A 23,210-nucleotide genomic window follows, 5' to 3' on the forward strand; every position below is an offset into this window, starting at 1 on the left:
CACAATCTTAAGTATACCTAAGACTTACAGTTTTGCTACTGGACCTAGATTTCAAAAAGAAATTCTACCAAGAACAAAAAGTGCCTTGGAAAAAAGTCATAAGAAGAGTTTAGTATTCATTTGAAAATTTGTTATACTTTAATAATTTTATCTATCAGCACATCACGTATGTTTATCTAGCATCATATTCTTTGGAAGAGTCCCTGCCACAGGAAGGTTCTTAGTCTCAGGTATTTTGTAGTTAAAAATAGGCATGTAGACATGACTGAATTATTGTGACATTCATTTTGTGTTAGATTTAGGAATATAAAAACTACATATTATATTACATACTGCTATTCATTGAACACATTTATGAGCACAGATTTTTCCAACCAGAAACACTTTTTCTAGTTAGGCTGCTGAAAAAAAAAAAAAAAAGAAAAGAAAAGAAGAAAAAAAAAAGTGCTAGCATGAGAAAATACATTTTCTATGTGCTCAATTTCTTGATTAACTCATTTAATAAGCATCACTGAATCCCTCAGAACACAATGGGAGCTACACTTCTTGGTGATTCAGGCAGTGTGAGTCAGGTTTAATTTTGAGGAACAACTGGGCTCACATCAAAGATTCATTCCTTAGTCTGCATCCCATTACCTCTGAGTCTGGCTTGCCTTGATCTGATATAGTAGCAACATCTTTTATTTCCTTTTCTGTAAAAGAAAGAACTACATACCTCATGAGCAATCTAACAGAACAGAAAAATTGCTTCAACAAGTTTCTGCTTCTATTATTGCTCCTGTAATGCAAATGCTAGGGGGAAAGGAAAAAAAGAAAAACTAAAAAATATGTTAATAATCCTTAATTGAAGGCTACCAAGATTTTTAGAAGCTTTAGTTCAGAAACATTTGCATATGACTAAAAATGTCCTAAATACTTGAAATAACCTTGCCTGTGAACATGTGAGTTTAGCTGATGCATTATAACGTATGGAAATAAAAACATGCAATACTGGCACTATGAAGTTGCTGCAGAATTATTCTTGAGGTCAGGTGAAGACCAAATTTTCTATATTCAAGAACAAATAAGAATATGGCCATATGAGTGGACAAAAAAATCAGCACATGAATGGGCTCAGAAGTCTTCAGGAACACAAGCCTGGTTACCAGGATGCTCTGATAATTTTCTACAGAGTTGAAATCAGTTCTCCTCCATGTACTCTGTCTACACTGTCATGACACAGAGAAACCTCTCACCAATCCTAACAGAGAAAAATGAAATTTGAAGTGGCCTTCAGTGACAGTAGGCAAGCAACTCTTTTTTTTTTTGGTGGGGTTTTGTTTTTTTTTTTTTCACTTTATTTTCCTCATCTGAAAAATTGGAGAGTGATACTGCATTCAGTGGTAAACAATTTTGAGATCAACAAGTGAAATAACTGGAGAAAAAAAAAAAAAGAATAAACCAATGAAATGGCAATAGAGAAAAACAGAGAGAAAGAGATCTTTTGGATCAAGTAGTTTTTGAAGAGAGTGCAGCTAGTCAATTTTGCTACCTGTCCTACATCTTGATTTTTCAAATCCAAGAAAGCTCAGAAATATCAGTAGCCAGGGTAAGTGAAGGTGCCTATAAATTATCAAATCTTCTTGATTCTAGAAGATGGATTGCTCGAGTAAGATACTGATTGATTCTTAGTAATAATGAAAAGAGAAATAATAGCTAAAAGGAAGAGAATGGTCTTTGCCCTATGGGAACAAATATTTGTCCAAAAAATAAATGAACAAACAAATAAATAACACTCTTCTTCCCCCTAAAAAAGGAAAAAGAAAAAAAAAAAAAAAAGAAGAAGAAAAAAAGGAAAAAAAAGAAAAATGGAAAAGAGAGAAAAAAGGAAAAGGAAAGAGGGAGAAGATTATTTATACTAAGGAGGAAAGAATAAGGCAGAAATACTTTCCTGTGTAAGGTTTGTTTTAAGAAATTTCCTTCTGATTAGTCTGTACAACTTTGACACTGGTTAGGCAGTCAAACATGAAGGAGAATATAATGACATACAGCACAGCAGATGCTAAAATACAGACGTGGAGCTAGGAAGGCGTTTGCTTGGCACCACAGGAGAGAACAGACAAAACAAAGACTGCACACCAGAAGGACAAACATCTTAAACTAAAGATGTCTGTGGCACAGTGATAAAAACATGCCCTAGCAAGAATAACATCTGTAATTTACATAGATACTTATTTGATAGGACATACATTGAGGCTGGTTTTCTGTTATACTCCCAAAGCAGCAACAAAAAAGAAATACAGAAAAGAACTGTCATATTCCAAGTACTTTTTGGCTGCTACATGCTCCTTTCCTTCCCCATCTGTCAACAGAGTTTTATTCCTTCCTTTTGTCCCTTCAGATTTTTATTTTAAATTTAGGCTGTTGAATTGTGGAAGTCCCAAGAGAACAAGACCAAACTTTGTTTAAATATTCAGTGTCATAAATAAAGTTTTTTAATCATGTCTACTGTAATAAATACGCTAATCTAAATGTGTCAAATGCGCTCGTTGAACCTATCATATCACATACCAAAATATTTGTTTGTAAGAGAAGAACAGTTCAACATCTGTTGACCATCTATAATTCTGTAACTACAGATGAGATAGCCCAATATAGGTTCTACTTTAAATGGCATTTTACAATTTTATCGTAGAAGAATAAATAGAAATGAATTTTTCCCTTCATCCAAATCTCTCCTCATCCAGCTTATGTCAGTCAAACCATAACTCAAGCTATAAATACAGTTCATTACACTTTTTTTTTTTTTTTTTGATGCATGGCTAAGCCAGTTGCTGCTATTTTCATATTCAGGTAACATATGTGCAGGCATGCAGCCATATTAATAACTTTCTTTTGACTCAGGAACGTCACTGAAAGTTCATTCCTCCATACATCACCTGAAGCAGAAAAAGACCAGTAGGTTTAAATCCCAGACAGATATCTAATAATCCAAATGACACCCAAATGTAGTCATTGCTGCATTGTCTCACTTTTATTCTTTATTTACACAAGTGAGAACCCATGCTGCACATCTGAATCTCTCAACATCTTTCATCAAGGTTCTTTTGGAACAAAACAGCTCAGAAGAAAAATTAAAAGCGGGATATATTCCTACAATATTAGAAATAGCACAACCTGCTACATGGTAACCCTCTTTAATTTTTTTAAATAGTTATCTGTGAACATTTTGTTTATTGTCAGCAGTCTCCAGTCAGGGAAGGCTGGACTAATGGGAGTAGAAGAGTGTTCCTATATAGCTTGTAGCTATTCAGGAAAGTGTCACTATAATTCTGTGTTAGGATTATGCTTATACGACAGATTAGATTACAGCGATCTTTTTTATATACCTGTATATTAAGAAGGACATTCAAAATCTTAGCAAGATTACTGATATATCACAAAATCTATTTGGGACTCTCATTTCCCAGAACCTTAGGTAATACAGTGTGATTGATAGCATGAGAAATTAATCTAGTGAAGTTCTCAACTATTTTTTTCTCGATATTATAATATTGCTGGTGACTGCACATTCTGTTCCCTCTGTTAGTGAAGAAAAGACTGTTATTTCCATCTCAAGTAATTTTATATGGCTTTTAAAAAGCTTTTAGACTCAGTAGCTGCATTTATGTTGGAATAATTTTCAAGTGTTATTTGCAGGTGATGGAGAAGAAAGTAAATGATGAATGAGACACACTACTTGCTTATCTTTCTTACGAAGACAAAGGCTGAGGGAGCTGGGCTTATTCAGCCTGGAGAAGAGAAGGCTGCAGGATGACCTCACTGCAGCCTTCCAGTACCTAAAGGGAGCCTACAAACAGGAAGGGAGTCAACTCTTTACAAGGCTAGATAATGGCAGGACAAGGGGAAATGGTTTCAAGTTGAGGGAGGGAAGATTTAGGTTGGATATCGGTGGGAAGTTCGTTAGTATGAGAGTGGTGAGGTGCTGGAACAGCTGCCCAGAGAGGTTGTGGATGCCCCATCCATCCCTGGAGGTGTTCAAGGCCAGGTTGGATGGGGCCCTGGGCAGCCCCAGTATTAGACTGGGAGGTTGGTGGCCCTGCATGCGGCAGGAAGGTTGGAGCTTGATGATCCTTGAGGTCCTTTCCAACCCAAGGCATTCTATGATAATATGATACTACTTTTATAGGACATGTAAATGGTGACTTGTATGACTTGTCCTAACTGTACAACTGAGATTTGAATAGTACATATTGTTAATTTCAACAGCATATCATATTGAAATTTAAGAGTTATGAAAGGCTATGAAAAATATATTTCACGTAGTACAAAATAATAATTGCAATAGTAATAATAATAATAAAGCTTTCTGCACGACATCGTTAATTTTGAGCTGATTCTGTTAGCTCCTGTTTTTTCCTGTTCGATGTTTGTTAATGAAGCCTGCTCATATTTCAACTGCATTGGTTACCACTTGGTACTGAAATGATAGCACAGCTGCTATTCTACACAAGAGATTTGAACAGAAACATAGATAATTGGCAGTTGTACATAGTATCTCAAAAGTAATAAAAATGATTCTGATTAAGAGTTTAATACGTATATATTTTCTAACACAAGGTATGGAATAATATCCAAGGGCTGGCAGACAATCCAGGAGATTCCTGGAGTCTATTGAGGATAACTTCCTAGTTTAGGTACTTGACAGGCTGACCCAAAGTGAAGCCTTACTGGACCTGTTGCTCACCAACAAGGAGGAGAGCATTAGAGAGGTTAAGATTGCAGGCAGCCTGGACTGTAGTGATCAAGCCCTGGTGGAATCTGTGATCTGGAGGAATGCAAGCCTGGCATAGAGTCAGGACCTTGAGTTTCAGGAGAGCAAAATTCCTGCTCCTCAAGGAACTGCTGGGTGGGATCTCCTGGGAAACTGCCCTCAAGGGCACAGGAATAGAACAGTGCTGGCAGCTTTTTAAGGACATCCTTCTAAGAGCACAATGGATCTTCATCCCCAGCAGAAGAAATAGAGCAGGGGACACAGGCATGGCTGAGCAAGGACCTGCAGTTTAAACTGAGGGAAAAAAGATAAATGCACAGGAAGTGGAAGCAGGATTATTGAGCCTGGGAAGAATATAGGGACATTGTCTGCATGTGTAGAGATAGGATCAGGAAAGCCACGGCAAAGGTGGAACTGAACTTGGCAAGGGATGTGAAAAATAACAAGAAGGGAGTCTACAGGTACATAGGCAGGAGGAGACAGACCAAGGAGAGTGTTCCCCCTCTGATAAATGAGGACAGAGAACTGGCTTCAGACATGGAACTAAGGTACTCAAAATAAGGTAGTCAATAAGTGCTTTTCCTCAGTCTTCACTGGCGGTCAGGATCCCCATGTCTGCCAGGACCCTGAAGCTCTAGGTGTGGGTGAGAGGACTGGATTCCATCCCATTGTAACCGTGGAAGAAGTCCGAGACCTCCTCATGAAACTGAATGTATATAAGTCCGTGAGACTGGATGACATGCATCTCAGGGTTCTGAGAGAGATGGCTGATGTGGTTGCCGAGCCGCTCTCCATCATATTTGAAAAATCATGGCTGTCGGGTGAAATCCCTGGTGACAGGAAAAAGGGAAACATTATTCCTACTTTTAAGAAAGGGGGAAAGGATGACTCGGGAAACTACAGGCCAGTGAGCCTCACCTCTGTGCCTGAGAAGATCATGGACCAGCAGGGCAAGGAAGGTGATCCTGCCCCTCTAATAAGCTCTGGTAAGACCTCCCCTGTCATACTGCATCCAGATGTGGAGTCCTCAGTACAGGACAGACATGGACCTGTTGGAGCTTGTCCAATGAAGGGCCACAAAAATGATCCAAAGGATGGAGCACTTCCTCTGCAAGGACGGACTGAGAGAGCTGGGGATGTTCAGCATGGGGAAGGCTCTGGGGAGACGTCATTGAAGCCTTTCAGTATCTAAAGAGAGGCTATAAGAAAAAAGGGAACAGCAGGGCCTGTTGTGACAGGACAAGGGGAAAAAGTTTGAAACCAAAGGAAGAGAGATTTAGATTGGATGGAAGGAGGAAGTTTTTCACAACATGGGTGGTGAGGCACTGGTACAGGCTGCCCAGAGATGTTATGAATAACATGTCCCTGGAAGCACTCAAGGTCAGGCTGCACGGGGCTCCAAACACATGATGTAGCAGTAAGTGCCCCTGTCCATTGCAGGGGGTTGGACTAGGTAACCTTTAAGGGTCTCTTTCACTAAAAGATTATGTGATTCCATTATTTGTTTTAAATCCCGATTGTGCCTCTCATATTCTTTAAGACTTTCTATTAACTGTAATTCACATCTCCAGAAGAAACCAAGAGATTGTTCTTGACAGAACTACAGATCTGCAATGTTTTGCTTTCAAGCTCACTATGAAGTACAATTAACATGCTTCTTTTTTCTGATTTACTATATAGTCATATATATAGCTGAAAAATTTATATTATTTTCCTCTCTTCATTTTTCATCCATCAACAGCTACTCAAACGCAGAAAAGTCTAGGTCATGTATTGAAAAACTTGCTGCTGGCTACTGCAATTCTTCACATTTTTCCTAAAAGACTTAAGCTGTGCATGCCAAGATGCCTTTTCAGAATGCAAATTTGATTTGTCTCCTTTCTACTAGGCTTTTTGTAGAGTTACTATCATTGTTCAGCCTGTGAAGTGGGTCTGTCTGCATCCAAATCACAATAGTTCCATTGCTCTAAATTTCACCCATTGCCTGGTGAAGACTCATCAGGCTACATTATAATCATACCCATCTTTGCTTCTTTGCAAATAGAGCACAGCTTTTCAAAATACACCAGGTATTATGGCATTATAATTTGCAACATTCACTAGATAATCATTCTCTCTATTTCTCTGAGTGCATATAATAATCCATTATGCTACTTCTATATTTCCTCTTGCCTTTCCTTTATATCTCCTCACACAATAGAAATTTTTTAATGTGCAGCATTTACATGAGGTGTAATCTTCACCAGGCAGAAAGCCCTGAAAATGTCTTACATACCAGTCTGCACAATTTTCTCTTGTGGGTAAAAAGGATTTTACAGTCAGACAGTTATTATGCAGCACAGTGTAAGAGATGAAATGATGTACTGTAGAGCTCAACTTCCTCATAAGGTAGGCCACTAATAACAGCCACAAAATAAATTACCAATATTAGAGCCAAATTTCCACATGAACCCATTGCTTACATATCAATTTAAGGTGATGGCATTTGTGAGCTTAGTTTCAGATTTTTTGCCTGTTGTCTTATTCACTGTTGTTCTCTGCATTACACCTCTGTCTCTTAAATTATTCTGTATTATTCTCCACTTCCACACCTTTGAAGTCTGATACGTCTTATAGCAAACACTTACTGAATTTCATGGTTGTTCCTCCCTATTTGGGTTTTTTTTCCTCCCAAGTTTTGGGCTTCACTTGATTCATATAACAATGTTTCAATTATATGTATATTATGTTAGAATACTGAATTTTCAAGAATTTAGGTATTTCTCATTATTTTGTTTAACACAGGCCCCAGTGGCTATAAATATTCAAGAGCTAACCAGAGGAAGTCTGTTTATTTATTTTTGTTGAACTGGAGTGGGCAATGCTTCAAAATATAAGATACACAGATAGCATTGCTTCTCATTTATTCAGCAGCACTCAAAATAATTCCTTTCTAATTCTTGCCATATGGTAATAGGATGCCACTTCCTTTCTGCTGCTGCTGCTGCTTCCTATAATCTCTTCCGAAAACATCTCTGTTTTCTCTCCTTATATCTCTTAAATTATAAATAATAGATGTCAAGGGAGAAATAAACTCCAGAAGACATGATAAATAAAGTTAACAGGAAAAGTTTTGCTTTTGCTTTTGAGTTTTGTTGTTGTGAAAGAAGCCTGTCTTTGATTATTAATGGCTTCTGTGATCACAAAGTTAGCAGATTCTTCTCTTATTAAAACGAAGCACTTTCTTCTCAGTCTTTATTGTTCCAGCAAAACATTTTTCTAACAGCAAGGGAAGTGCACACAGTGCACAACATCCATCAACAGCACCATCCATGGCCATATAATCAGCTTTCCAGCACCATAAAAGAGAAATGGCAATTGTCCTTCTGCATCAGCAGGAACACATGGGGACACATTTTAGGGCAAAAGAGAGTCTTTTAGACATATCATCTGATGATCCAAAATGTTGATGTTTCCAAGAACTCCTGAAGAGTTCCCTGAATAAAAACCCCACTTTTTAGCAGATTTACATGTTAAATAAATGAAATAATGCTAACTTGCACTGAATTACTAGCTATTTCAATTCTCAGTAAAGGAACAAGTTGGCTGAGACTAAAAAGTGAAAACGAGGTACTGTATTTGAAAAATAATTGCATTTATGTAAATACATGCAATGAGATCATGATGGAACAATGTAGAAATAAGGAAACCTATGGAAAGTACATTATTTATTTTTAAGCCAAAATCATTAACTTCTTATAGTACCTGTAGGAGAAATTCTGGGAGCAAAATCATCTCAGTGGGACATCTGGTCCTCTTCAATAGCATCTGTAATTTAAAGAAGTGACTTTATGGATATAGCAACTAACCTCTCCCAAAACCCAACTATACATTTGAATGTATGATTTATAGAACAGCAGGATTTTTTCTATTCACCCATTGAGATTTTAATTGTGCCTGCACAGCTTAGATTTATCTGTCTTGCCAATGTTGTTACTGGGAAAAATATCAGACTTTATAAATATGTAAAAAATCTTGGATTTTCGTAGCATAAGACTATATATAGGCCATATGAGCATGAAGAAACAAGGGAAGATCTGCAAATCTGAACAACTGGACTGAGAACTATATGAATTGTCTAGGATATTTCAGCTAGCACCAGTCCAGCATCATTTGGTGGCTGATGTGCATCGAGGATGCTCTTGGGCAGCACCTATAATTTTGCTTTGTTTGATAGAAGTCCTGACCAAGTGCTCAGAAAGGTCTCACAAGGTGAACCAAAAAGAGCAAGCAAATACAATTGTTCTTTCTATTCAAAGACTATTAAAAAGTCTTAAAAAACAAACAAACAAACGAAACCAACTAAATTTATATCAGTAACACTTTCCTAGATACATCAGACTTTTCCGTAGAAGAGAATTCAGCGATGATCGCTATCTGATTAGAAGCACATTTAGTCAGGGATAATTATTATGTTAATGACTTAGAAATGTAAAGCTACTGGGAGTGCTACTCTAGAGGAACTAACATACAATCAGAAAACTGAATGTTTTTCTCATCATGAGAGGCAGCAACTCTTGAAAGTCGTAGTTCCTTCATCTTTCTTATCAAACAGATATTAAATGGCTAACTCTCACACTTTTAAATCTCCATAGTTTGCAGTTCTGGATCACATTAACACTCAAACAAGTTTCACCTTTTCTCAGAAAGAAAATTTCCACTGTTCCAAGGGCATTAATGAATAATCTTTATATTTCATTTTTTACGTCTGATGGAAAATAGTCTCTTCTGTCTTTCACATGGAAATGTACAGTGCTTTTTAATACCTTAGTTGCAAACCAGCTCTGTTTCATTCTTCAGTATATAGATAAATTGGAGCAGGCACTGAACAAACCCAAGATGAGCCATGCTTTGCTATCAATAACTTCCCATTTGGATTTACCAACTCTTAATATGCAATATAATAGCTTACTAAATTGAAGAACATTGATAAACTTTTCTTCAGCTAAGGAAAATAACTTTAAGACATGGTAGAATCAAGAATATCAATTAAGCTGCATGTTAATAACTATGTATTAGCAGGAAATAGAAGCAACCCTGATATAAATGGGGAGATGCAGAGTTCAGGTATGTCATTGGGATGCACACTCTCTGTTAAATCTAGCTTCACAGTTAGCACTGAAATACAGATCTTGCAAAAATAGTCCATTATAAGTGGAGTTTTAAATAAAGTGAATAAAGTGTAGCTCCTATTACATATGAAATGCATTTCCATGAAATTGCATCTTTTTCTCAATGCCAAATACTCTAGTCCATATCTAAAAAGCAGAATCTATTGTACTGTGCTGCAGAAATGGCACAAAATGGTACTTGAACAAAAAATATTCAGCTCTCTGAAATGCCCCCAAAATGGCTTGTCCTTTTTAGTCCTGAACTACAAAATGGTAGCTACGTGGCATCCATATCCTCACTAATGTGTACAGCATAGGCTGCATTTTAAAGAACAAGAACAGGATGGGGTATGTTTGAATGATCTTTACTCAGAAATGGCTTTAAAAGTGATTTTGTAATTAAAAACGCTTGGAGATTCTCTCTATTTCCAATTTTCCGTAGCAGCTGGTGGACATTTGGGGTGTACCAGCCCCAAATGCACTTTCCATATTGCTCTGAAGAATGAAGAGGTTCCGTAGCTGCCACTCAGCCTGTTTCAAAAAGTTAGCATTACCATCTAGCGGCAGTTTAAAGAATTTCAGGTCAGACATCGAATGTTTTGTTTATTGCAAGAACCATTCCTTCAGATGAATTCCACCACAAATTCCACTCATTTGAACACATCATGTAAATATTTGGATAGCATATTAATGTAAAATCGTGTTAATAATAGCTTCACTTGTATTTCTGTAGCATCACAAATGTTGTGATATTTGCAAAAAACTTCAAATTGTTTTTTTGATCCTAGCAGTTTGCTGCTCTTTTCTTACATATTCTTTCATTAAGTCTGCTAACAGATGTGTACTCACACTATAGAATAAAGGTTAAGAATCTTGGGCCTTAATTCCCACATTTTGTCATAATGAATTAATCGCACACAGTTATCATTGTATTCTCTCATTTCCTTCAATTTATGTCAGCTTTGCAGTCTCACAGAGGAAGCCGTGCAAAGCTATTTCTACTGTACAAGAAGATCTATAGAAGATTAAAAAACTCCATAACTCAGGTGAAGAAAAATTACTATTTTCCAAATGTGTGTATATCACCTGTGTAACCTATTTCTTTTTTCTTCATCTTAATCTCCCTATTTAAAATATTTTCGCATAGGTAGAATAAAAGCTTATTTATTTATTTTACAGGGAAAACTATGGTAATCACAAATTCTAATAAGCAAGCGTAGCTCTTTTTAGTAGATGACACTTCCCAAAGTTACTGTGTAATAGTAAATCACTGAACATCATTAAATACTTATTATTCAGAGTATGGAGATATTGTTTTTTGTTGCTCTGATATACTACTTTTCCATTTCAATTACAATAAATAAACACAGAGATCGACTTGACTTATTAACTTCTCTTCTTTGACAGCACAAGAAACCAAGTTTTTACTATTCCCAATAAGAACACAGTGGCTGTTATGCCAATCACATCAGCAAGTCATTAAAGTAGATAACATAAAATTCAAAATTCATCCCATCTACCTCAGTTCTCTAAAAGTTCTACTTCCCATGGAGTCCCATATTTTCCCTTTTCTCCAGTTCATTCATGACATTTCTCATTCTTTTTATGTTTTATTGATTCCAAACAAGAGAATAATCCTCTGGATTGCTCTGAGAAAATTGGGTTCAGTTTTACTTGTTGCCAAACATCTTTACCTCCATTCTTTGGAATAATTCTAGCATCTTACTCCATGTAAGAATTCTTTCTTTGTGCGATTGTCATTTTTTCCATTCTTCTTTTCCTCCGTTTGTTCCCTGTACACAAAAGATTCTGCCCAGATACTTTATGTCTCCAGTAAATACTATGCAATAGAGATTACTGCTGATCTTATCAAACTATTAAACATATCCTTACTTCAATGCGCAGCATTTTTTGTACTTTACAGACCATGACATCCTATCATTACAAAATTGGAATGCACAGCATAGCTACAAATGCTGTAAAGTGTAAAAAAATAATAATAATAATTCCCAAAGACCTGCAAATTATAGCGTAGAGACCCCCATCACCAGCATATAAAAGCTTCAGCTTACAATGTTAGGCTAGACTAGGTTGTAAGAGCCAGAAAAATAGGAGTGCCATTGTGTTTTACTGTGCAGTGTCCCAGCTAACAGAAAAAAAAGAACACTTCTGGCTCTCAGATCCTGGGTGTTTTATATTAGAGTGGCAAAAAAGTCTGTCACAAAGAAAAAAAAAAAAAAACAAACAAACAAACAGAAAAAAAAAAAAAAAGCATAAACCTTTCAGTCAGGGAGAGAACACAGCAAGGAGATGGAAGAAGCTGCAGTCTTTCTCCATTTTCTTGGATGGACAGGATATTAAAGGGAAAGGGATAGGTGAATTTTCCACTCTGTCACAGGTGACACACTTTGAGCCTTCAGCATCTATGGTTCAGTCCACTAAACACAATTTAAAATTGCTAGAGAAAGTCATTCAGCAGTTACAATACTTTGATCCACGAAAAAGTGTCAGCTGGTAAAGTTACAGGGGGTTCTGTATGTTGTTTAAATTGCTTTGCTTTTGGAAAGCCACCAAATACACAAAACACAGAAGGTACATATACTCACATTTGATATCACATGCTCTTCAAAGGATAAAATTAAACACATCATGTACTGAAAGACAATAAGGACATTATGTTTTGCATTAATACAGTTCCTTGTGTGTGGTCAAAAATACTGATAAAGTGCAAAAGTCTGCTAGCAACCACAGATAAGAAAAAAGGTGACTGTAACTAGACAGCACAACCTTGACCTATTGAATAACAATAGATGCCATTTGACTAACATCATAGCAGGTCATTATAATAAGCAGTCTTTTTTATAGCAAACTCTTCAGTTATCACTTTATTCATTGTTGGCAATCTTAAAATGATTGTAGATTAACTATTCATCAAATGACAGAATGGTTTCAGGCTCATACTCTTGCAGAAGCTACTGGTTTGGGAGGACGTACCTTTGCAGCCATGTTTATTCCACCTACTCTATGTGCATTGTTGTATAAGCACTTTTTTTTTTTCCTCATTCACTTTCTCTTAAGTTAATCTAAGTCATAATGACTCTGAGAAAGAAATTTTCTGCATGACTTGCATGACTTTTCTTCAGAGACAGTGCAGTGTTTGACAGCATGCTTTGGAAACTGGTGACTTGGCAAAAGAAGGGCAGAAGGTGGGAAAAAAGGAAGCAGCAGGTATTTCAACAGGTATTTAGAGAAGCCTTGTTGAATATGTAAGTTAAGGTACAGGACCTTGGCAGATGATGAGGGCACAGGTATTTGAGAAGTTTGTCTTTTGTTTTAAAGATGGACACCCCTCTCTCATACTTCCAGCCAGTTGTAGAAAAATGGAACAATTTTCCTTTACTTACCAGACACAGACAAGGCCTCACAAGGTTGATAAAAGTTGGATTTTAAATAAATCTTTGACCACGTCAGACCATCATGAGGCACTTCAGTTGAGAAGGTATAAAAATAGGAGTTATTAGTGGTTTAAGCCAAGGCAATGGTTGCCCCTTTTATAACTCATTGTTAGTTTCCCTTGTTGCCAATTAACAGAATTTGTACTGCTGTTATAATACAATACCTTTTACAATGTGTGAAGGGGGCAACAAACAGTGATGATTACTGCCCTCATCTGGGCCCTTTCTCATTCCCATTCCAAAAACTGGAATTTCCTTTTCACTTTAGGAGAAGGAAAAGGTATTACATGTGGCACTGTTAAATGATTGAGTTTGTCAGTTTATTAAGTAACAGGTTCTGAAACCCAAGAAATCGCTGTGGTCATCCAGTCTCACCTTTTACACCTCACAGGCCATGAAACATCAGCACACCATCACAACAGTTCCGTATCAGTGATCCCCAAACTGAAATTAAGCACTGCATGAAAAAATTGGCAATATGTTCCACTAAAGCTTCTCTTCTCATATAAAATCATAGAATATATCACATCTTTTTCACTACTTGCAGCTGGAGAAGGCAGAATCCATGGCCAGCTACTGGGTAGACTCAGTATCTATGCTATGTATATTAAATCTATGCATATTGTATACACACTATATATATGTATACATTGCCCATTAATAGAGCTTGGTCCTGACCAGCCAGAGGGGAAAACAGATTGAGGACATAAATGCTGTCTATGTGAACGCAGGATGTTCCTTTGCTATGTTCACAGATATGTGCATATGTCAGGAATATGTGCACAGCACTGTAACCAGGTGGCATATAGACACAAATGTCTAGATGAACTCCAGCCCAACTGGATTGTGACCAGCTGGGTGAGAACACCACATCAAAATCCTCAGAGTTCTTCTTTGGAAGTCTATTTTTTTTCCATAACACTACATATATTCTTAGTTACCTTTTGCACAGTGTCTTATGAGAGTTAGATGTGATAAATCCACTAGTTGGAATAACCTTTCTCTCCACAACTATGAAGAAAATCTTTTTTAAGCACTATAATGCGATCCATACCTGGACTGTGAGATTATAAACACCAGACACTGAAAGACTTTTCTAGCTGAACTACTCTGCTGTTAATATAACTACTTTATATCTTACTTGAAAGGAAGTTATCACAAAAATAATCACATTTTTCATTTCAAAACCTAACACATAAAGCCTCTCATGCATTCTCTTGTTATTTATATACATACATCTCTTGACATTTATGTCTTGGTTTTCTGTTTTATAACTTTCACTGGTGTTACTCAGTCATTGGACAACTTTTTCTTCTGTAAATGTGAAAGATGTCTGCACATAAGAAAAATCAGATGCGTCATTTCTTTAACAGCTGCTGCTTAAACATTCTTTGTTAGAGCTTTCTCAATTTCAAACAGCTTGTTTTTATTGTTGGGATGACTTCCTTCTTATATGTGCACTATGCCATTTTTTTACTTTCAAAACCATTTCAATGGTTTCAAATTTTCAATTTGATTTAAAGTGTGTTTCATCCAGCAGCACCTTTTCCTTCCATATCTGATCATTCATGATTCGTTTTGGTGACTTTTTATTAAAGGACATTTTGATATTTTAAATGCCTTTTCCATCAATGTGCACCTCATGCTTCAAAGATCTCCTGAAATCAGAATAAGGAGGGTAGAGCATCCCTGAATTCACTGCCATCTAGATGGGTGTGAAAGCCTGCTACTGGGTGTGGAGGTCCATAGAAATCTTCTTCCTCCCAGATTTGAATAAGTAGAAGCAGGACAAAATGTCACTGTCACCTTCTGGGACTTTCTGAAGACTAGTGGCACAGCTCTGGATAATTTCTCTGCTCTTGAGGGATCTAGCCCACTTCAGGGAGAATTGCTGAAGTGCCTTGGGGCATTTTGGCAACATTTCACAGGGAAAAGAAAGGAAGGCAAGAGTAGTCTTTCTCAATTGGGATCATCTAATCCATTGCAATTCTAACTTCAGGCTGGTTGTATACACACAGCCATCTTTTTCCAGCATCAAGAAAGCAAGAAACCAAACCAAACCAAAAAATAAGTCAGTAGAAAATCAACCAAAGCCACACCTGTTGGCCAAATTGTTTGAAATACAGGTAAAGGGTTGGGACCTGGCAGACTTCAGCAGAGACCTCTCACACACAGCAGCCAGTAGATCTCCACACCACTTTAAGCAGCCCAAATGGCACATTGGGAAAGGAACATAGAACTGATATGTAAGTGTACACTTACTGAAAGAAGGAAAAAGAGCCATCATTGTTTGTTTGACTAATTGGGCTTGAACTGTGCACACAGAGATGGTAACTTTAATAGACTAAGCTTGCACACAGAAAGGAGAATTGACCTAACAGCTTGTGACCCACCACTGCTGTCAATGAATATTATAATTGTACACTGGTTTAAGAAATAGTAACTTCAGGGATCAGTCCCTACAGAACAAAGCAGCACTCAGTTTACTTGGTGCTTTATTGGAACTGTATGAACTTTTGACATATTGCATGCATTAACCTTTATGCTAAAATACTGAGTTATTTTCACACAAGAGTAGTCTTGTTAGAACAACTGCTTGGTTAAATTCAACATTTGGCTCCTCTCTCTGTGTCACAAAGTGTTTTTAAACTCTTTTGTTAAAGGATTTTTTTTGTCTAATGGCCTTTGTTAACTCTTTTCAGATAGGTAGTGATAAACAAATAGAATCATAGAATCACAAGGTTGGAAACGACCTGCAAGATCATCTAGTCCAACTATCCTCCCATTACCATTGCTACCACAAGCCTCAGGTGGTACTCTGCATTTCTGAATAATCCTTCAGTGTACATGAAGATTAGCAAAGATCACACAAGCAGCAAATTCCAGGGAAGACTTGCTTACTGCCAGAAAGATACAGAAGCAGTGGTATCACTGGAGCAGATAAATGTTTTTTTTTTTTTTTTTTTTTTTTTTGTGGACAATTTTAACAAGTGCTGAAAAAGATAAATCGCAGTTTTAATTTTTGTATTATTTACTGTAAGAGAAGAACTTGGAAGTTTCTGTTAAGTATGAAGTAAAAAAAAAAAAAAAGAAAGAAAAAAAAAGCATCACTGAATGTTGTTTCTGCTGTACATCACAAGGGAGCAGCAAAGTGTAAAAACAAAGATCAGAAAGTAGCCACTGAAGACATAGAGGAGAAGGTGGAGGGAAGAAACAGAAGCTTAAAAAATTTGATGGATTCCTTACAGCCCAGTTACATTCATGCATACATTCAAGCAGGTCTAACTTGATTTAATTTACATATAAGGCAGAACCAAAGGTTGCAGTTTTATCTGTATGCAGTTTTAATTAGTGAACTGCAGATCTCCTTTTCTTCCCAAACCCATGGTTTTATCAATTCATTGTGTTCAGCAGCCTAGCTAAGTTGTCATCATCATCATCACTGCTCAACAGGTGTGAGAAACCGTGTATTGCTAATTGGGACTGATCAAATCAAGCACCTTTATTCCTGTATTTTCCGGGATTTCCCTCTCCACACTTCAGTGAGCAGGAAGGGCAATCACACTCCTTTGTAACACTTTATGATCTACAAACACATTCTTGTCATTATTTTGTTTTTCAAGTGTATAAAACATTGCACCCACTTGGATTTTTAGTTATTTATCTGTTATTGGTATTAAGGTATTTGGTGTAACCAAAATAGAATGAGCTTTGCAGACCTGCTCCAAAGTGAGTACTCTTTTTGCCCACAGTTAATAGCACGTGTAGACAATGAAGGCGATGCTTGATGGCAGAACTGCTCCCGTTTCGATATCTAGCCACTAGATGGCAGATACACCCCATCAGACCGACAAAATTCAGAAATATTTCAAATATTTGAGTTTTCTAAGGCTTGTCAGCTCTGTTCTCTTGGGCAGCTTTTTTAAACCTGTTATTCTGTCAGCATAAAATAATATCCTGTCTGATTGGATGGGGCAGAATATTTTTCTTATTACTTTCAAATGAAACTTCTTTGTACTTCTGCAGCTGCTCTGAATATCTCCAGTCAAAACATTATTTCCATACAAATGTGTGTCATAACGTTGACTCATTAACACAAAAGTCGGCATAAGAAATAAATGACAAGATTTCCTTGACTAACGCAATAATATTTTTATAAAATGACAGTATCTGCAATTAAAAATACACTAAAATAAAATAAAAAAGAAAGAATTCATGAATACTAACACTACTCAAATTCTACTAACCATTCCAGAAGCTCATGGATATATTCCTTGCTTTTGTAGTTTGTGATCATTCAGTAAATCATGATTTCTACACCTGTCCATGTCACCTAGCATACAAATGGTAGATCCTTTCCTGAGATGGTTACTCACTCATGTAACTATTTTGTTAAAGATGGGAATGGAGAGTGGGTGAAAATCATGAAGTTACTGATATGTAAAGATATATGAACTGTCAAATTACTAATATAGAGAAGTATATCCATATAGCACCATGTACACAAGCTGAATATAGTCACAAAACCTCCCCCAGGCAAGAAGATCTTACATCACAGTAATAAACTAATCTTCTCTTAGAAGCTGTCCAGATGTATCTAAAATAAACCAAAACCTGAACTACAAATTTCTCATAATGGGCTGTTATTTTCTTCACCATGCTCCATTTTCCAAGAGCTTTCAAAGATAGATGGTATTAAAGCTATTATCATGACAAAACACTTCATAAACAGAACTTTCCTGGTTAAGCAGACAAAAAAATAAAGCAAAATAAAGCAAAATAAAGCAAAATAAATCTTCTAAAGCAAAATTGATTCTGGCAAACAAATCACAGAAGACTACAAAGGCACAAAAATGTTATTTTCCATCTTGCTGTTGTACATTCTGTCTTTCAGATAACTTTGCTCTGAGATTTACTATCTGGTCAGCTCCAGAATTTTAAAGCAATTGTCAGCCAATATGAGAGAGAGAAAAACTATGTCCAAGACATAGAGGAAAAACCTTCCCCAAGATTTGTCACTCCTGATTCCTGCAGTTTGCCAAGTGCAATGCATTGCTTTTTCTCTGTACATGAAGTAATCAAGAAAATATGCCACATGAACCATCTTCCAATGTTACAGTTTTTCTACAAATTGCAGATTTTTTTCTTTTTTTTTTCCTTTTTTTTTTTTTTTTAAACTTTTTTCTCTATTTCTTGAATATCTGGATAAAAAACGTGAGCTTTATAACCATGACCAATAAAGTGACACGATCAAAATTACTTCAACGTTTCTCGATCCTTATAAAAGCATGAAAAAAGTGGAAGCATTCCATCTATTCACACAATATGGATATAAAATACACTGATGGTCAGAGTCACTCTATTTACTGTGCAATTTCTTTCTTGACAACAGGGGCAATTCTTTTAACAACAAAAATAAATATTAAAAAAAACCACAACCAACCAACCAACAAAACCCAGTAAATACTCTTACTTCATGTTTTTCTACAGCAGTTTGAACAGGCTTTTTTTAGCTGTAGTGTGTTAACATTCTCACTGCAACTATTTATTATTCATAGAAGGAAAGGCTGAAAGGTTTTGAGTAATACATTATTAAAGAATTTGATTGGTGTTTGCTGAGTTATTTACTAAGAACCTTTTTTGTAAGATTTGTCTTACAAACACAGACAACAATTTAGAGTGGAAATGATTGGCTGAAATAACTGGTGGGGGACACTAAGATAGCAAATTTGTTGTCCTTTAGCTCATCCTATTATATTCATCTCTTGAAGTTCATGAGCTATGTGATTTGATCATTGAATTATCTCACTGAGGAAGCAATACTACACTGCTCCCTCAGCTACTCAATTCATCAGCACTTATCATCTCAAACCTAGCATCATAGGTCACAGGGCAGTAAATTACCTTTACTTTCAGTCTCAGCCATTAAGAAATTAAGTCAACTTCTGTATTTAGTTGTTTGCACCTAGCATGTTTGATCATGCACAATTTTCTAACAGGAAGCTCTCATACAAAGACATTTCACAACAAATGGTTCTTTACACTGAAAGTTAGGAAAGAGTTTTTGATGAAATAAGAAACTTTTGAGTAGAGATATCCCAAAGTAATTTGAGTAGAGTTCTGCCAAAACAGTGCCTGTATTTTCAGATGAACAACACATCAACACATTCCTCAGTTTTTTTAAAGCATGTTAAGTTGTGTTTTTTTCTTTGTTTGCATTTTTTTCCTGAAACAGATCTAAATAATTTTGTAATGGAGAAAAACATTTTTTTGGATCTTTTAGGAGTTTCCAGTGAAGTTTCTGCTATAAAATTCAATATGCATAAGCCATGACATGAAATGTTCCTCCCTTGGTACACAGCCTGAGGTAAAATAAATCGAATGGCAGAATCTCCAAATAAGTGTAATAAAGAGTTCTTCATAAAGTCATTTAAATACTAGAGCCTAAACCTTGCTTAATCAAAAGGATCTCTCTTTTCTTCACTAATTGCTTTTGTCAAGGAGAATGAATACGGTGTCAATTTGAATGCTGCATTCCAATAGTTCATATTCTGTAGTAAGTACAGACTAGGAAGGAAGGAAAAGTTGGTGTTCATTCTGTTTATTTCTCGAAACTCTTATGATTTGATCCACAAAATGGAAACTCACTTAAAGACTAAGCTGCTGGTCATGTCACGACATCAGTTTGGGAGGGAGTGTTGATTTGCATGAGGGGAGAAAGGCACTACAGAGGGAGCTGGATAGACTGGATAAATGGGCCAGGGTAAACTGTATGAGTTTCAATAAGGCCAAGTGTCGGGTCCTGCATTTTGGTCACAACAATCCCAGGCAACCCTACAGGCTTGGGGACGAGCAGCTGGAAAGCTGCCTAATGGAAAGGGACCTTGGTGTACTGATGGACAGTCAGCTGAATATGAGCCAGCAGTGTGCCCAGGTGGCCAAGAAGGGCAATGGCATCCTGGCTTGGATCAGGAATGGAGTGGTGAGCAGGACCAGGGAAGTCATCCTGCCCTGTACTCGGCACTGGTGAGGCCTCACCTCAAGTGCTGTGTTCAGTTTTGGGCATCTGAGTACATAAAGGACATGGAGGTGCTGGAGCAGGGCCAAAGAAGGGCAGCAAGGCTGGGGAAGGGCTTGGAGAATGGCTTGGAGAATATGGCCTACAAGGAGAGACTGAAGGAACTGGGGCTGATTAGTCTGGGGAAGAGGAGGCTGAGGGGAGACTCTATTGCTCTCTTCCAATACCTGAAAGGTGCTTACAGCAAGAGTGGGGTTGGTCTCTTCTCACTGGTGACAGGATGAGAGGAAATGGCCTCCAGTTGCACCAGGGTAAGTTTAGGTTGGATATGAAGAAACACTTCTTTACAGAAAGGGTTGTTAAGCACTGGAATAGACTCCCCAGGGAAGTGGTTGAGTCACCATCCCTGGATGTGTTTAAAAACCATTTGGATGTGGTGCTCAGGGACATGATATAGCGGAGGGCTGTAAGAGTTAGGGTAGGATGGTTGGGTTGTGGTTGGACTTGATCTTGAAGGTCTTTTCCAACCTGAGCTATGCTATGATTCTATGATTCTATTTTGAGTTAGATGTTTGACAGATTTTCTACAAACTGGAAATTATTTACTAACAGCTAAATTCCTATCATTCGGCTGTTGAAAATTAGAAGTTAATTATCTGTTCCCAATCATTCTGTTCAGTTTCCTTTCATGAAATACTGAAGACCAAATCAAATACTAGATTTTGAAGTCTCGGACATAACCAAAAGTGATTAGATTAAGTCATGTCTATATGAAAAATAAAAATAACTAACCATAATTCCAATCACATTAGTCATGGACAGAAATAGATCCAAAAGTTCCAGAAAATCAGCAAATTTGAAATACTGTATTACCTTAGCAACATGTATTGTGCTTGTGACTCTACTCATGTCAACGGCTTTCTAAAATATGCATATGCATATTTTAACTGGAAATTACCAAAATAGAAATGCCTGAATAAACATGGCTCTGAAATTAAAAGTAATTCCTTGCATTTCATAACTTATTCCGTAGCTTGCAGAACTACAAATTTGAAACTGTAAGTTTGAATTGCTATTTTTAAGACTACAAAATTAAAACCACTCTCATTGTTGTCTAGGTGTTTGCTTGAACATTCCCAAATAATATGACCCTAGAGAAGAAGAGTGCTCATGCATAACTGTCCAAATTTTACAAAAAATAATTCCTGTTTTCATATTCAGTATATGAATAGCTTTTAAAAGAAAAGCATCTGTAAGTTTTCTGTCAATTTCTGTAACAAAACTTTAAGATGGGAGCTCTAATTGTGGCCTCACTAAATGGATTTTTTGTCGTTTATTACTTGGTGTGTTAGGATTTGTTCTTTGTTTTTGTTTGGACAGCAGGTTTTTCTTTTCTTTTCTTTTTTTTTCTTTTTTTAACAAGCAGATGGTCACAATTTTCAGCCATTATAGCCTGATCTGACCTAGCCTTGCTCAAATAAAATTTACAACCATCTTCTGAATGGTTATGGCTGTGTCCAGCTCTTACCATTTAACTAGATGTTATTCACAGCATCAGTCCTCTGCACTGCTGAGTCTGATCACTGTCTGTAGCTACCCAGAAAATGAGTTGCTTTAACAGAAATCACATTTTATTAACACTATGTTGTGGTTAAAGCACATAATGAGAATATATCAGTGAACTTGTTGGGCTTAAAATTGCAAAATCATCCCTGATACTTTGTAGCAAAGATTTGAAAATGACATCTATGGACAATTTTAAAAACTAGAAGTCAGCCTAGATTAACCTTCTGATCTCACTAGTGGTTTTCAATTAAAAAGGGGTCAGAATTTTAAGGGGCACTCAGTGCCAAGGGTATCCATTTAAAAGGATGAGAAGTTCTGAACATCTTGAAAAACAAACCATATACATTTAAGCATTAGTTAAAAATCTGAAGTCCAGCACTACCCACTCACTCTGCTCACATCTACTGTTTGGTCTCCATGAACGTCAGTGGGTGCCATTCTTTTTGCATGACAGAATTCCATTATGCACCTTTGCTTCATATGCACTTCTGTGTCAGGTATTATTTTTCAGACTGTCTCTCTGCTGTCATCTGTCAGAGAGCAACAACATGCAATGGAATACTGGTGTAAAGGTTCAACTCCCATTGTCATACCACCAACATTTGCCTCTGATATTGTGGGCCAACATCGTAAAACAGGAGGCATTACTTTTGGAGCAGCCCTCATCTGTTTTCCACAAAGCCATTTTCTCATTCTGCCAAGTCAAAATTGTGCTTTGTTTCTCTTATACGAACTGCACTCTGCTTCAAAACATGAGACATTTTGACAGCTTACCACTCAGATATTTAATGGGTTTTCAGACCCAAGCCTCATAAATAAACTTCAGCTTTGGGCACTTGTTCACTTAGGAATTTCACTCTACATAAAGCAAAGGTGTCTTATGTTATTTGCATATTTTCCTACAAGACCATTTCATTTCTTTGTAGCTGCAGTGCAGAAATTTTATTTCAGAGCACAAATTGCGAGTTTTCTTTCTGTGACATTAATCATCTGAGTATCTCACAAGAACGTCTAAAACATTTAAAAGTTGGAAGCAGTCTGTCAGAAAATTCTGAAAAAGGTCTGGTCTTTTGTGTTATGTCATTGCCTCTATTTTCTTCTCCCGTTTTGAGATCTTAAAAGAAAATGCACCAGAAGTAAGTTTTGCCGTAATAGCAACATTCAAGTAGCTAAAGAATGACTTGATCAAACACGAAGTGACTTTCATTTCATCAGTAAACAGAATTGGAGATGAAAGCATGGATCTCATTGTGGGAAATCCATAGACC

Source organism: Phasianus colchicus, chromosome 4, assembly GCF_987193195.1.
Source record: "Phasianus colchicus chromosome 4, bPhaCol1.hap1.1, whole genome shotgun sequence".
Classification (NCBI taxonomy): domain Eukaryota; kingdom Metazoa; phylum Chordata; class Aves; order Galliformes; family Phasianidae; genus Phasianus; species Phasianus colchicus.